The sequence below is a fragment of the Hyaena hyaena genome, unplaced genomic scaffold (genome assembly GCF_003009895.1).
Source record: "Hyaena hyaena isolate Hyena2069 unplaced genomic scaffold, ASM300989v1 scaffold_94, whole genome shotgun sequence".
NCBI classification, from domain to species: Eukaryota; Metazoa; Chordata; class Mammalia; order Carnivora; family Hyaenidae; genus Hyaena; species Hyaena hyaena.
Genome location: NW_024080726.1, coordinates 2,306,939 through 2,322,456, shown reverse-complemented (window position 1 = coordinate 2,322,456; position 15,518 = coordinate 2,306,939). Strand labels below are relative to the sequence as shown.

Here is a 15,518-nt window from a genome sequence, read left to right as displayed (position 1 = left end):
GGTGCTATGGCTCTACATGGTTCTTCCCCTCCTGGGGCCCAGCAGCCTGGGACCTCTGGTGGCCGTCCCCACGCACTCCACCCCCACCCGGTCCAGGGCCGTTGAGCTCCTGGGATCTGGGCTCTCAGATGGGGGACTGGCCCATCGATCGGAGGCAGACCCCTGCTCCTGGCTGACTTGGGGTGTGTGGCCTGGGCTCCCCCCGCCTGCAAGTGGTCTTCCTGGTTTTCTGAACTCTAGGTGGGGGTGGGGAACCACGCTCCCCCTGCCCAGCCCTGGTCTTGGACTAAGAGAGGAACCTGCCAATTGAAGCCTATTTTTGACAGTTTAAGATGACACTAATGAGGGGTGCCTGGGTGGCTTAGTCGGTTGAGCGTCTGACTTTCGCTTAGGTCATGATCTCGCGGTTCGTGGGTTTGAGCCCCGCGTCTGGCTCTGTGCTGACAGCTCAGAGCCTGGAGCCTGTTTCAGAGTCTGTGTCTCCCGCTCTCTCTGACCCTCCCCTGCTCACGCTGTCTCTCTCTCTCTCCTAGAAATAAATAAATATATTAAAAAAAAAAAAAGATGACATTAATGAACGACACTGATTAACCCAAGCACAGGCTGAGGCCATCCCAGGATTGTGTATAAATATTTCCAAGAAGATACGTGTTTTGAAATGACCTCTGAGGAGAGTGAAGAATCACGTTACAAGGGAAGGTGGACAGTCACAGGGCCCTAGTGGCTACTGGCGGGGCCTTCTGACTCTCTCCCCGACCTTCCCTACAATTTGGTTCATCACAGGGAGATTTATTAGGATTTATCATTGAGGGAAAGAAAGACCCAAAGCCAGTTTTCCTCTTTCTCAAGAAAGAATTTATCTATATCATGAGGTCTCCTCCAACCTCTCACGATGCAGAAAGTGCTCACCAACAATTCAGGTCTCAGATCTCACCTCCCAAATTATTTTTACTAACATAAAATGCAAGTATTGGGGCACCATTTTTTAATGTTTATTTATTTTTGAGAGAGAGAGACACAGAGTGTGAGCAGGGGAGGGGCACAGAGAGAGGGAGACACAGAATCTGAAGCAGGCTTCAGGCTCCAAGCTGTCAGCACAGAGCCCAACACGGGGCTTGAACCCACGAATCTCGAGATCATGACCTGAGCCGAAGTCGGACACCCACCCGACTGAGCCCCCCAGGCGCCCCTGTTTGCACACAATTTTAGAAGACTTATCAGGAACTGGCAACAGCGGTTATTCTGGGATGTGAGATTACAGACGATTTTGACCCTAGCATATGTTTACATTTATATTCAATGCGCCCACTGCTCTACCAGAGAGACTATGCGACAGGGTTCAAAAATCAAAACTGCCTTGGCCTCCTGCGGCTTAGACTTTCATTGAAGAAACAATTTAGTCACATAAACACATGGATGAATTTGTAACTATAGAAAAAGGGCTCTAAAGACGGGGGTGGTGGGCTGGCCAGGAAAAGCCTCCCTAAAAATGTGAGCCTGAGCCAAGATGGGAAGGAAGGATGTAAGGAGCTCACCTAGGCAAAGGGGGCTGGGACGGGGTGGTGGAAAGAGCCTTCCAGACAGGGAACAGTAGGTGCCAAGGCCCTGTGGTAGAGGAGTGTGAGGCTATCCAGAAATTGCAAGGTCAGTGTGGCTGAGGAACTGGGGAGGGAGGAGGCTGGTGGTGCAGGCGGGGCCAGGCTAGATGGAGGGACCACACGCAGGCTATGTCAAGGAGTTTGATGTTTGTCCCAGGAGCAGAGAGAAGGCGTACCAGCTTGGGAGAGTGGTCAGATTTGTATTTTGCAGAGTCCACTATGGCTGCCTCTGAGAACTGCGGAGGGAGCCAGAAATGAACCGATGTGGGGGAGAGGGGGGAACCGTTCCTTTGCCGTAGGACTCATGAAAGGTGACGGCGAGCTGATCAGCGTGGCAGAAGGGGTTGGAGAAGCAGATGACGTGCCAGAAATATCTCGGCTGTAAACCTGACAAAACTTGGTGACTGGAAGGATGGAGGTAGGGAAACAAGGGAATTTCTATATTACTGTTGTGATAAAGAATCAAAATGATCTTGCTGGAAACAGTTTTTCAGAACTAAAAGAAGAAGGTGATACAGGAAAACTGAACAAAAATGGAAAACGTTGAATTCGCACCAGGCGTCTTGTCTGGAGACCAACGACGGTACCAGGACTTTGGATCGCCACTGATCTCACTGCTACCAGGAATGTTCTGGAATCCGAAACTTTTGTTGTAGGCTTCTTTTCAACAGACTGTTGTAGCTTCCCAGCTTCCCCAACCCATCCCTGAATCCATTTGCTCAGTCTGTCTGCAAACAGTCACAGAATTCGGGAAGGACTTCTGGGTGCCCCAAAATAAAGACTGTTTCCCCGCGGCCCTTGCAGTCGGCATATGGACACACAACAAGGTTGTACATATAACATTGTGTGTAACACAAAGGTGTCACGTGGTGGCTTCCAGGAGCCTTGCTCTCTTCTTTGTCCCTTCCTCTATCCTGCTGCCTGGAAAGCAGATGCCACCGGCTTAGACCATGAGATTGAGGTCACAGGACAAAGCGACAAGATGGAGGGAGCTTGTGTTCCTTACCCTGGGGAGGGCTAGTCCGGCCCCAGCCCACCCACCGGGATTTGACATGTAAGAACAATATCTGTAAGTAAACGGGGAGGTACTCTAACCCATTCAGAAACTGGGAAGACATGTTCTCTCTCTCTCTCACACACACACACACACACACACACACACACACATTTTTTAATCGATGACAGCCAAAGTCAGATTTTCAATTTTTTTTTTAATGTTTATTTTTGAGAGAGAGACAGAGCGCAAGCAGGGAAGGGGCAGAGAGAGAGGGAGACACAGAATCCGAAGCAGGCACCAGGCTCCGAGCTGTCAGCACAGAGCCCGACGCGGGGCCTGGACTAAAAAACCGCAAGAACGTGACCTGAGCCAAAGTCGAGGTCAGCCACTCAACCACCCGAGCCATCCAGGTGCCCCCACATTTTCAATTTTGACGAAACAGCTCCTTACTGGAAGTGAGAAGCCTAAAGAACTTTGTTGTAAGGGAGATGTTTACCCCTATAACGCTGGGTTCTTAAGTCAGGGATTTACCCAGGCTGCTGTTTTCATTAGGACGGGATTTGTTTCTGTGGTCAGATGGAAAAAGCGCATGGGACTTGAGTGGTCTGTCCCAACCCTACTTTTCCCACGAGCCCTGTTATGTTTACGTGCCACGTAGAATGTGGGGTTCTTTGGGAACAGATGTTTACATTCCAGCAGAAACGCCTGCATGTGCCTCAGCGCGCACGAACCGAGGCCGTCTACCAAGCTGCAGCGTGTCTGAGGCCCGCTTACTGGGGGGACGGGAAGGGACCGGGTCGGGTCCACGCCGGCTTTAGGGTAGGAGCACCTAACACGTAACTAGCGTGGATCCAGTTCCCAGGCGGACTTGGCTTTGCACAGGGCGTTCCTGGTGCAGTGAGGGGAGGTGGGAGGGGTGTCCCATCTGTTCACAGAAGACTTCAAGCCTCGTGCCCAATGGGGCCAACCACCGCCACCCAGGCCTGGCACCTAGCCACTGGAACTCAACTCTGTACCGTGAGTGGAAGGTGGAGGGAGAACACATATCTGGATCCAAGTCAGCTTGCTCCCTCCTTAAGCCAATTCTGAGTCCTGATAAGGGATCTGCCTCAAGATGCTATCGGGTGTCCCCGGGGCAGGGAGGGTGCCCATCACACTCTGACACGCCTGGGGAATAAACTTGAGACTTGACAAGACTCCGGTGTGTTCTTTCCAAGAACAGAATTTGACCTTGCTTATCAGAGTGCACATGCACAAACAGGTGTGGCCCCCAAGAATCATGGACAGAAAGCGTGAAAGCCAGCAGGTCATGAGACTCCTTGGGGACCCAAGGGCTTCTCTGGCTTACACATTACCTTAGGTAGACAGCCCCTGTTTCTTGGGGTGTTTGTTTTCGTTTTATTCTGTTTTTGTTTTTTTGTTTTAACTTTTTGCTTGTAGCTCTCATAAAAAACCATAACCATTTAAAAAATGGGATATTTTGTGAGAGCGAGCGAGCTAGTGGGGGAGGGGCAGAGAGAGGGAGAGAGTAGAGAATCCCACTCGGGCTCCACACTGTCAAGCATGGAGTCCGACTCGGGGCTCGAACTCACAAAACCGTGAGATCATGACCTGAGCCGAAAGCAAGAGCGAGACGCTTAACTGACGGAGCCGCCCAGGTGCCCCCAGAATTTCCCGACCTCATATACGTGGAGTCACGCGGCATTTATCCTTTTGCGACTGGCATACTGCACTCAGTGTCACGTCTTCGAGGTTCACTCCTGCGGTGGGCAGGGCTGTGGAAGACACTAGGACCCTTGAACGTCGCTGGCAGGAACGCACAATGGCGTAGCTGCTGCGGAAATCGGTCTGGTGGCTCCTCACAAAGTTAAGCGTAGAGTGGCTTTATGACTCGGCAATTCTACCTCGAGCTATAGACCCAAAAGAATTAAAAACAGGTCCTCAAGCAAATAAACACATGCACGTGTTCATAGCAACACTACTTACAACTGCCAGAAGGTGGAAATAGCCCAAATGGCCATCGATGGATGAACGGATCAGCAAATAGCGATCTATGCACATAGTGAATTACGCAGCTATAAAAAAGGAATGAAGGACTGGTACATAGTACGTGAGCCTCCAAACCATCACGCTAAGTGCAAGAAGCCAGGCACCAAAAGGTACATATTAAACAATTCTATTTATAGGAGAAGTCTGGACTAGGTACGTCCATAGAGACAGAGAGCAGGTGGGTGGTTGCCAGGGCGGTGGGGAGAGGGAAATGGGGAGGGGCGGCTTAATGGGTGTGGGATTTCCTTTGGGGGGTGGGGAGTGACACGTTCTATTTAGAACTAGACAGAGTCGTGGTTCTACAGCACTGTGAATGCACTAAATGCCACTGAATGGTGCACTTTAAAAAGCTTAATTTGGGGGGCACCTGTGTGGCTCAGAAGGTTAAACATCTGACTCTTGATTTCGGCTCAGGTCATGTTCTCACGGGCTTGTGGGTGAGAGCCCCGGGTAGGGCTCTGTGCTGATGATGCAGAGCCTGCTTGGGATTCTGTCTCTCTCTCTCTCTCTCTGCTCCTCTCCTGCTTGCACATAAATATTAAAAAAAAAAAAAAAAAAGATAACTTTTGGGCACCTGGGTGGCTCAGTCAAACACCCAACTCTTGGTTTCGGCTCATGTCATGATCGCGTGGTTTGTGGGATGGAGCCCCGCGTTGGCTCTCTGCTGTCAGTGCAGAGCCTGCTTGGGATTCTCTCTTCTCCCGTCTCTCTCTGCCCCACCCCCCACTCTCTCTCTCTCTCAAAATAAATCAATATTAGAAAAAAAGTTAATTTGGGTGGCTGCTGGGTGGCTCAGTTGGTTAAGCATTCTATTAAAAAAATTTTTTTAATGTTTATTTATATTTGAGAGAGAGAGACAGAGACAGAGCATGACCAGGGGAGGAGCACAGAGAAAGGGAGACACAGAATCCAAAGCAGGTTCTAGGCTCTGAGCTGTCAGCACAGAGACCAACCAGGGGCTCAAAGCCGTGAACTGTGAGATCATGACCTGAGCTGAAGTAGGACGCTTAATCTACTGAGCCCCCAGGCCCCCCAAGCATCCTACTCTTAACTTCAGCTCAGGTCATGATCTCACGGTTTGTGGGATCGAGCCCCCCCGTCAGACTCTGTGCTGGCAGAGCAGAGCCTGCTTGGGATTCTCTCTCTGTCCCTCTCTCGCCCCTCCCCGGCTTAGGCACGGGCCCCTCAAAAATAAATACTAAAAAAATAAAGGGTTAATTTTGTGATGTGAATTTCACCTTAATAAAAGGGAACACCGAAATAGCCTCTAATGACCTAACGGCTACTGAGCATCTAATAGCTACTGTCTAGCGACCTCATGCTAATAATGATTTTTTTTGTTTTCTTTTTTTAATTTCTAGGAGAGAGAGAGAGACAGCGTGAGCAGGGGAGGGTCAGAGAGAGAGGGAGATACAGACTCTGAAATAGGCTCCAGGCTCTGAGCTGGCAGTCAGCTCGAACCCACGAACCGCGAGATCATGACCCAAGCGAAAGTCGGACGCTTAACCGACTAAGCCACCCAGGCGCCCCTCATGCTAATAATGTTAAAGGATCATTTTCCCAAGAGAAAGTAAAAAATTATGACTCCTGTACAGATAAAAAAACAATAGGCATGTGTTAAATATTTGAACTCATCATGGGGCCCAGGCAGATGTTACAAGTGCTTTGAAAGACAGAGAGGAGGAGAGGAGACATGTTTACAGATCAGGAATGTTGAAAGGAAATCGCAAATGGATCTAAACTGGCTTCCAGGGAGGGAGGGACGTCAAGGACCCTCCCGGCCAGCATTTATCCGGTGTCCTGTAGGGCAGTTATTTTGTGCTAGCATCATTCGCAACAACTTGCAGGATTGTAAACTTCAAAGGCGGCATAAGGGAAGAGCCTGTGGAATACGGAAGTGTGCTAAAGCACGGTTTTCCCTGAAGCTCATTTCCCCCTCCAGAGTTTGAAATCGACAAAGGCTATAAATCAAGAGCACCTCCCCCAGTCCAGTCCCCTCCGCTGTTGGACACTTACAGCACCCCCGTGGGACCTAGCACCATGTGACACCCCAGGGCCAGGTAATGCACCTCACAGCTCCCACCTGGGCTCCCGAGGAACATGTTATAGAAGCCAGAGCCCTACCGGGGCTGCCCGGCCACCCAGGGGCCCCTCGAAACCCAACCGTGCAACCCCCCAACCCATGCTCTTGAAGCCCCTGAACCCCGTTTTCCTCTAGGCTTCGCTGGATTGTGGGCAGAAAACAGCCGCATATGCAGACTTTCATCCATCCATCGCCTGCCCCCCCTCCCCCGCCCCGAATCCCAGGTGGTTCCGGCTCTCAGAACATCCGAGAAGCACTGCTCTGTGGACACCCAGCCTGGAGGCTTCCAGATCTGCACCCCGGCCACCAGGGCGGACTCACCCTCTGGCCTTGAACACGTCCCCGGGGCTCTTACCTCTTGTTGCTGGCCGGCCAACTTCAGACAGCACTGGGCACCTGCTGCGACTCCTCACCCCAGTGTCCTCGCCTTCTGCTTTTCCTCCAGGGCTGGGGAGAGGCAGGAAACGACTTCTGGTGGCAGGGAGGTCGGCTTGCTGGGATCTGAGTCCCCAGTGCAGGGATCCGCCGACCACCAGGAGCAAGAGGAAGAGCAACAGAAGGGATTAGCAGGAGGGAGGGTCTGCTCGGATCCCCTGGGTCTCTGAGATCTCCCTGTCTCCCATCTCCAGCCTGACAGTCTGGAGGAATTCCTCAAATGCGTGCTGGATCGGGGCAGCCACAAGTCCATCTCCCTCGGGCCCCCGGAGGCTGGGCCTGGGACCTTGAAAAGAGGACACTGGGTGTGTTGGGTGGGGCGGCAAGCGGGATCTTCAGGTCACTTAGATAACACAAGAAAGGCTAACAGTGAATACGATGACTAAGCACTGAGTCTCCATTCGGTGCCATTATTCTCCTTCTAGATGAAACTGAGGCTGAGGAAGTCACGGTTATTTGCCCGGAGTGACGCAATTATAAATGGCGGAACTGTGGTGGATGGGCTCTCGGCTTCCAGAGTCTCATCGATCACAAGCCTGCCTGCTTGCTGGGTTCACATGTGTCCCCTGGTCCCCTTCCTCCTCGGCCCCGGGAGGCCTGTCTGGCAGAACATGGCTTGATGAAGACGACACGGCCGCCTGCATCATCACTTAACTCTTCCCGGGAGACCCTGGCCCAGAAATACGGAAGCCGCAGATAGTCGGTTATAAGCACGTCCCAGGAACCCTCAGCGGCTCTTCGACAGAAAGCCTGGAGTAAGAGTAACATTTGCACCCAGTGCTCTTTAAACTCCACCTCTGAAGGGCGCCTCAGTCGGTTGAGCTCCTGACTCTTGATCTTGGCCCAGGTCTTGATGCTGGGGTCATGGGATCGAGCCCTGCATCAGGCTCTGTGCTGACAGTGCAGAGTCTTCTTGGAATTCTCTCTCTCTGCCTCTCCCCGGCTCCCACTGTCTCTCTCTCAAAATAAATAAATGAACTTACAAACAACAACAGCAAAAAACTCCACCTCTGAATTTTCATCTCAGATGCTGGCTAATCCAAGACTGTGATATTGTGATCCTGATGCCTGGCGGGCTCAGTTGGTAGAGCACGGGACTCTCGATCTCAGGGTCTTGAGTTCGAGCCCCACGGTGGGCAGAGAGATTGAAGAGGGAGCATAAAGCAAGCTGAGGGCAAAGCACAAGCTAACCCCCTGCACCCCGCCCCAGGCGGACACGGGTGAGGCTCCTCAGGCACTCCCGGCTGCCTAAGAACAAAGGGAAAGACAGAAAACAAATGGTTGAACGATAGAGATAACACAGCCTGAGTCTCTTATCAGTTTACAAACCTTAGTAAATTACAAGAAAAAGGCAATCTTGCCAATAGCTTAATTTCCAGAAACCATAGCCCCCACATCACCTTCCCCTCTGCAGTGACAGGGATCAAAGGCAAGAAGGAAGTGGCAAGTGAAATTATCTCCTTATCACCTGCAGCCCATTGACAAATACTTAAGGCAAATACGGAATATAATATTCCTTCAGGAACCCCCAGCTGTCTTAACAGTAATGCTTTGCTCCAACCTTAGCTTGACAACAGCCAGGCCTCCAGTCATGTGTGGGTCCTCTTTAGCACATGAAAATCCTTTTAAGAAACTTCCTCTCGGGGTTCCTCTTGGGGCGCCTGGGTGGCTCAGTCGGGTAAGCGGCTGACTTCAGCTCAGGTCATAATCTCTCGGTCTGTGGGTTCGAGCCCCGCATCGGGCTCTGTGCTGACAGCTCAGAGCCTGGAGCCTGCTTCGGATGCTGTGTCCCTCCCTCTCTCACTCTGCCCCTCCCCTGCTCATGTTCTGTCTCTCTCTCTCTCTTAAGAATAAATGAAACATTAAAAAAAAAAGAAAGAAAGAAACTTCCTCTTGACTTTATCTCCTCTAACCCCAGAGTATACACCCAGTCTCTCCTCAGGGTCCTGTCCCTGTGCTTTAATAAAACCCCCTTTTTGCAACAAAGACATCTCAAGATTTCTTAGCCATTTGCATGCAAACCCCACTTCAGATTTCATCAATATCTCGTGATCTTTGCCCAATTGAAGTACATTGAGAGACACCCCCCAAGCCATACTTCAACAATATCACCTAATATCCCGATGTTGCCGCTCTCACCCTGAGATACAGTAAGGCCCCATCACAAAAGTACTCTTCTTTATTCTAGTCTGCAACCTGTGCAGCTGACCAGGGCTCTATGCTGAGAAGTGCCACCTCGTTTGGCCCCAAACCTAGGCAACAGCTCCGTGAATGCCAGTTATTGGCTACTAGCAACGTCCGGCCTAATAACAGTAGGCAAAGCCTTTCTTCATAGAGCCTGGATTCTAGACTCTTCTCCAGTAAGTGATTCTGATGGTTTTGTTGTTTGTTTTGGACCCACAGGCTTCATTCGGAAATCAGTCCATCCTTTCCCCAAAGCTTCTCACTTTTCAGATGTGAAGGGCTTCAGCTCCGGGTGTGTGCTGGGCTGGCCCTGATAGAGGCCCGTCCTGTGCCAGGAACACGCCAGAGAGGTCTCTGCACACACGCCCGCCTGAGGCCTGCTTAGAAGGCCCTGGAGCAGAGGCAGGTGCTCTTCCGGTGTCTGCTGGCTCAGGGCAGAAGTGAAAGGCGGGACAAGAAGAGGAAAAAAAAAAAAAAAAAGACTTTCCAGGGAGAGGGAACAGCATGGAACAGCACTGCAATACTATGATTTAATAGGAATATATATTTGGTCTTAGTCTCAGTCTCGGCATGCAGATCCTAAGGTCCTTGGAATTTCCCAAGTATTGAGAGTGGAAAGGGCATCTTTATGTCCATGTGATGACTGTTGGCAAAGCCCCAAGGAAAGCTGGGGATGAGACTGGGGAGTCGACCACGGGATTAGATGGTTGGAACTTTCAGGCCCGCCCGTCAACCTCCTGGGAGGGGAGAGGGGCTAGAGAGTGAATTAAATTGCCAGTGACCAAGGATGTAATCGATCATGCCCCTGTACTTAAGCCTCCATAAAACCCCAGAACGACGGGGTCTGGAGGGGCTCTGAGTCAGTGAACATGCAGAGTTTCCGGCAGAGTGGTGCCCCTCCCCCACGCCTTGTCCCGCGCCTCATTTCCATCTGGCTGTTCCTGAGCATATTCTTTTAGAATCAGCCAGTGGCTCAGTCGCTTAAGGGTCCGACTTCGGCTCAGGTCACGATCTTGCGGTTCGTGGGTTCGAGCCCCGCGTCGGGCTCTGTGCTGACAGCTCAGAACCTGGAGCCTGCTTCGGATTCTGTGTCTCCCTCTCTCTGTGCCCCTCCCCCGCTCATGCTCTGTCTCTCTCTGTCTCAAAAATAAGTAAACACTATTTTTAAAAATGTAGAATCAGCCAGTAATCAAGTAAGTAAAATGTTTCTGGGTTCCGTGCGCCCCTCTAGCGGACTCATCGAACCTGAGGATGGGGTCGTCGGGACCTGATCATAGCTGGCTGGTCAGACGCGCAGGCGACTTGAGATTGGCCTCTGGGGGCTGGGGGGGCAGTCCTGTCCGACGCACCTTCCTTCTGCAGGGCCTGGCCCCGTCTCCAGGCAGAGGGGGGTCAGAATCGAATTGAATCGTCCGACACCCAGCTGGTGGCGCAGAGAATTGCTTGTTGATGTTGAGAGGAAGCCCGCACGTCACACGCGTGGACTGGCGTGCTGTTTGCTGGGTGAGGGGGCTGGCGAGAGCTTGGAGGGACAGGTACCAGGCAAGGGGCGGCCTGAGGGCACACGGGGGGTGGGCTGTTCCCTACAGCCCCTGCTGTTCAGCCGGGGGCCGCCTGGCCAGACTGCTTTGGGTGGCGCTCAGGACCTCCCTGAGCTGGCCGAGGGGGTGGGCGGGCAAGTCAGGGAAGAGGTGATGCAGGGCGCCCGAGGGGAGACGGGGCGGGCAGGGAGAGGGACGGGGAGCCCCACAAGGAACACAGGGTTGCAGGAAGCTTTCTCAGCATAAGCGGGCCGGGCTTCTTCCATTTTGTCACAGTTAAGCACACAGCACCTTGTCACAGTGGTCGTTGCCTAGAAGGGGGACTAGGCACTGCTGTTTCAACATGGTGTGAATTTGTGAGTGTTGCGTCTTTAAAAAAAAACTTTTTTTAATGTTTACTTATTTTTGCAGGGGGAGGGGTAGAGAGAGAGGAAGACACAGCATTCGAGGCAGGCTCCAGGCTCCAAGCTGTCGGCACAGAGCCTGACGCGGGGCTCGAACCCATGAACTTGATCATGACTTGAACCGAAGTCGGATGATTAACCGACTGAGCCCCCCAGGCGCCCCTTTGTGTGTTGTATCTTCCTAGCAAACTTAATGTAAAGGAAAGCTGCGAGCCATTCCCAGGGGCTGGTCAATGTATTTTCAATTAGTTCATGTTATTAAGACTTTAATTCTTAGGACGGTTTTAGGTTCACAGTGGAAGTGACGGGAAGGCGCAGATGCCTTCCACTATGGACACTTTCCATCGCCGTGCAGTGCTGGTGACCTTGGATGAACACACTTCGGCGCGTCATCGCCCACAGTCTGTAGGTGCCATCAGGGTTCCGTCCTGGTGTCGGACACGGTGCGAGTTTGCACAAATGTGTGCTAATGGGTATCCATCATCAGAGTGCCACACGGAGTGCTTTCACCGCCCTGAAAATCCCATGCTCTGCCCATCCCTCCCTCCCTCTCCCCTACCCCCTGGCAAACCCCGATCATTGTGCTGTCTTCATGGTTTTGCCTTTTTCAGAACGTCATCTGGTTGGAATCACACAGTACGTGGCCTTTGCAGGTTGGCTTTTCACTTAAATGCGTATCATCCATGTCTTTGCATGGCGTGGCAGTTCTCAGTTCTGATATTCCATCATCTCAGCGGACCACGCTTTATCAGTCCACCTCCTGATGGAGGTGGACATCTTGATCGCTTCCAAGTTTGGGCAATTATGACTAAAACTGCCCTCAACAGCCATGGGATGGTGTTCGTGCGGATGTTACGTTTTCAACTGCAGGTAAATATAGGTGCCGTTGCTGGATCGTATGGCGGGGGTATGTTTATTTTTATACGAAACTGCCCAGCTGTCTTCCAAACTGGCTCTCCCATGATGCTTTCCACCGCAGCGAGTGGGAGTCCCTGTGGCTCTACACCCTCGCCAGCACTTGGTTTTGGCAGAATTTGGGCCACTCAACAGGGGCGCGGTGGTATCTTGTTGTTTTAATTTGTATTTCCCCGAGGATATGTGACGTGGAGCCTCTTTTTGCATACCTATTTGCCATGTGTACATCTTCTTTGGGGAGGTGTCTGTCAAAATCTTTGGCCCGTTTCTTTTTCCTTTTAAATTTTATTTTAGAGAGAGAGGCAGGGGAGGGGCAGAGGGGGAGAGAGAATCCCAAGCAAGCTCCACACTCAGCCCAGAGCCGGATGTGGGGCCCCTGGGATCATGATCTGAGCGGAAATCAAGAGTTGGATGTCCAACTGACAGAGCCACCCACCCTTTGGGCCATTTCTTAATTCCTGCTGTTGAGCGTTGAGAGTTCATTGTAGGGGCGCCTGGGTGGCTCAGTCGGTGAAGCGTCTGACTCTTGATTCAGCTCAGGTCATGATCTCACAGTTTGTGGGTTTGAGCCCCACGGTGGGCTTTGCGCTGACAGTGCGGAGCCTGCTTGGGATTCTCTTTCTCTTCTCTCTGCCCTTCCTCCCGGTCACACGGGCACTTTCTCTCTCTCTCAAAATAAATAAACTTAAAATAAAAATTTTTAAGGTTCATCATATATATTGGATAACAGTTCTTTATCAGCTGTATCTTATTTTTCCAACCTTGCTGATAAATAACCGGCCTACATGGCGGTGTGTGTAGTGCATCTAGCATGGTGGCTTGGTCTGCACCTGCTGTGAAGTGACGGCGATAATGGACTTCGCTAACACGCATCTTTGCGCAGATACACGGCCGTGCCTTTTGCAAATGTTTCCTCCCCGCCCGTGGTTTCTCTTCCCCATTCTCTTGACAGTCCAGGCATTTTTAACCTCACAAAGCCCAGAGAGCAGAACAAAGACACAGGCAGCCCCTTGGGGAGCAAAGTTCCCAAGGTGCAGCAGTTGAAAAAAACCCCAATTCCTCCAACGCGGGGTTGCGTGGGCTACGCAAGTCGTGTACACGAGGCGGCCGGTCTTGGAGAGAACAGCCCTGGTGTCCCAGCCACCAGGCAGCCTGGAGCTGCCACGGCAGTGGGTTGCGGTGTGGCATGGTAAAGGGGTGCAGGCAAGGGGACGGGGTCAGGGGCTCGGTGCTGGAGCATCTTGGGATCAGAGTTTAGCTCCAGGCTCTGGGTCCTTGGAACCTGGACCTGTCAGTCTCTTACAGGGCAGTGCCCAGGAATCTCGATCCCACAGTCCCCATTCTGTCACCCCCCACCCCCATACACCTGACAGCCCAGCACGCACACTCAGGGAAAGCTGGCTGTGCCAACGGGGTGCCTCCCCCCACTTGACTCTACTTGCCCACAGAGAAGGGCCCGGATGTTGTTTCCAGGTCCCAGCCACGTGGAGCCGCCCCACAGCACAGGCCAGGCTGTGCCCAGCCCGCCAACCCCCATCACGGGCAGTCAGTTTACCAAACACGCAAAAGAAAAATAAGTACTTTATTTAATTTAAAATAGCAAGACTTTGGCCTCGACCCAACACGGTCTGCGATTTGTTACAATTCTGCACCAGAAGACCTCACACTTACTGAACCAGGATGGGAAGTTTGTAGAAAACGTTCCTTCTTGCCGTGTGCATAGGAAGAGCTGTTTGCACCCTCAGCCCGGACCAAATAATACTCTTTATTAAAAGACAAAACAAACAAACATAAAACAATTCGGAAGCACAGAGATGCAGAGAGTGCCCGCGAGCCGGATTCAAAAACCAAGGTTCAGAAGGTGCCTGAGAAGAGAGGGCGCCGGGCTGGGACCCGCGACGGGGCCGGAGCACCTGTCCAGGCTGAGTTACGGGTCTGTAACCGAGGGATGCAGGTGGGCGGACACGGCAAGGCTGACGGAAGAGCAAGAAGCCCACTGCGGCCCGAGTGAGATGCATGAGGAGCACAGCCCCTCGCTCTGATCGGAAGCAGGACCCCCTCCTGCAGTCCTAAGCTACGACCTCATCGGCACCGCCATCCAGTTCCGACCACCACAGACACAGCCGCTGTCGCCCCCCTGCCCCCCACCTGGCCCCTGGCCGCAGGCTCGCGCACTGGGACAAGCCCGCGCCCTGCCCACAGGCTCTCCGCCGCTCACAGTAACACATCCACCTGCTGCAGAGACGGGGCGGGCGGCGGAGGAAGCTGAAATGGAAATATCCAGGGGCAGCTTCTGGGTGGTTTTTGCAAAAGCAGACAGCACAGCAGGGGCATCAGACAAGTGGAAGGAGAATTGGAGGAAGCCCCAGGCACCCAGCGATTCTCCTGCGCCCCTGCCCCCGCTGCTGGCCTCCCCCGACCGCAGCCGGCAGCCAGCCCGCGCTGCAGCCTAAGCCGAGGACTCAGGGTCCCGTCTGAGGTTTTATTGTTACATCATCCTCCCCGCCCCCCACGCTAAGTCCGTTGGGCACCATCTTCTTTTCTGTAGCAAGCAACTTCCTGAACATCTGCTCCATTCTAGAAGCTATCGTGAGGGCCTTAACGAGCTGTGTGCCCATGACCTGATGTATCGTCTTTAGGGGGACCCTGGAGTTCTCTTATACTGGCCATTTCTGTGAGGAGACTGCCCAATGACACGTCGCTCTCTGTAGGGCAGCCCGGGGCTTCCATTCCCTAAGGGGCTGATCACCTCTTGCGGATTTTCATAAAGAAAACTTTTTCTGGGGCGCCTGGGTGGCTTAGTTGGTTGAGCGTCCGACTTTCGCTTAGGTCATGATCTCGCGGTTTGTGGGTTCGAGCCCCGCGTCGGGCTCTTTGCTGACTGCCAGCTCGGAGCCTGGAGCCTGTTTCGGTCTGTGACTCCCTCTCTCTCTGACCCTCCCCTGCGCACACTGTCTCTCTCTCTCTCTGTCCTAAAAATAAATAAAAAATATTTAAAAAAAAAAAAAAAAGAAAACTTTTTCTTTAAAAAAAAAAAAAGGAACCTCAAAAAGAGCATTTCGAACCTAGTTCTGTTGACGACTTCCTTTCCCCTTCTTTTCCTGTGACAGATCTTGCTTTTAAGAATAAAACAGGATTCAACAGGACACCTGGGCGGCTGAGTCGGTTAAGCGTCCAACTCCCGATTTCGGCTCAGGTCTTGATCTCGCTGTCCGTGAGTTCAAGCGCCATGTCCGGTTCTCTCCCTATCTCTCTGCCCCTCCCACGCACTCTCTCTATCTCTAAGTAAATAAATAAACTTAAAAAAAAAAA

General features: G+C 52.2%; 1 long non-coding RNA gene across 1 annotated transcript; it reads right to left on the bottom strand.

Annotated features, from left to right (window-relative positions):
• Positions 1–13,769: 13,769 nt before the first annotated feature.
• Positions 13,770–15,438, bottom strand: LOC120233642. Its single transcript, XR_005528874.1, has 2 exons — positions 15,224–15,438; positions 13,770–14,986 (listed from the first exon to the last, which is right to left on the bottom strand). It is a non-coding gene; the product is annotated as an uncharacterized LOC120233642 (long non-coding RNA).
• Positions 15,439–15,518: the final 80 nt, after the last annotated feature.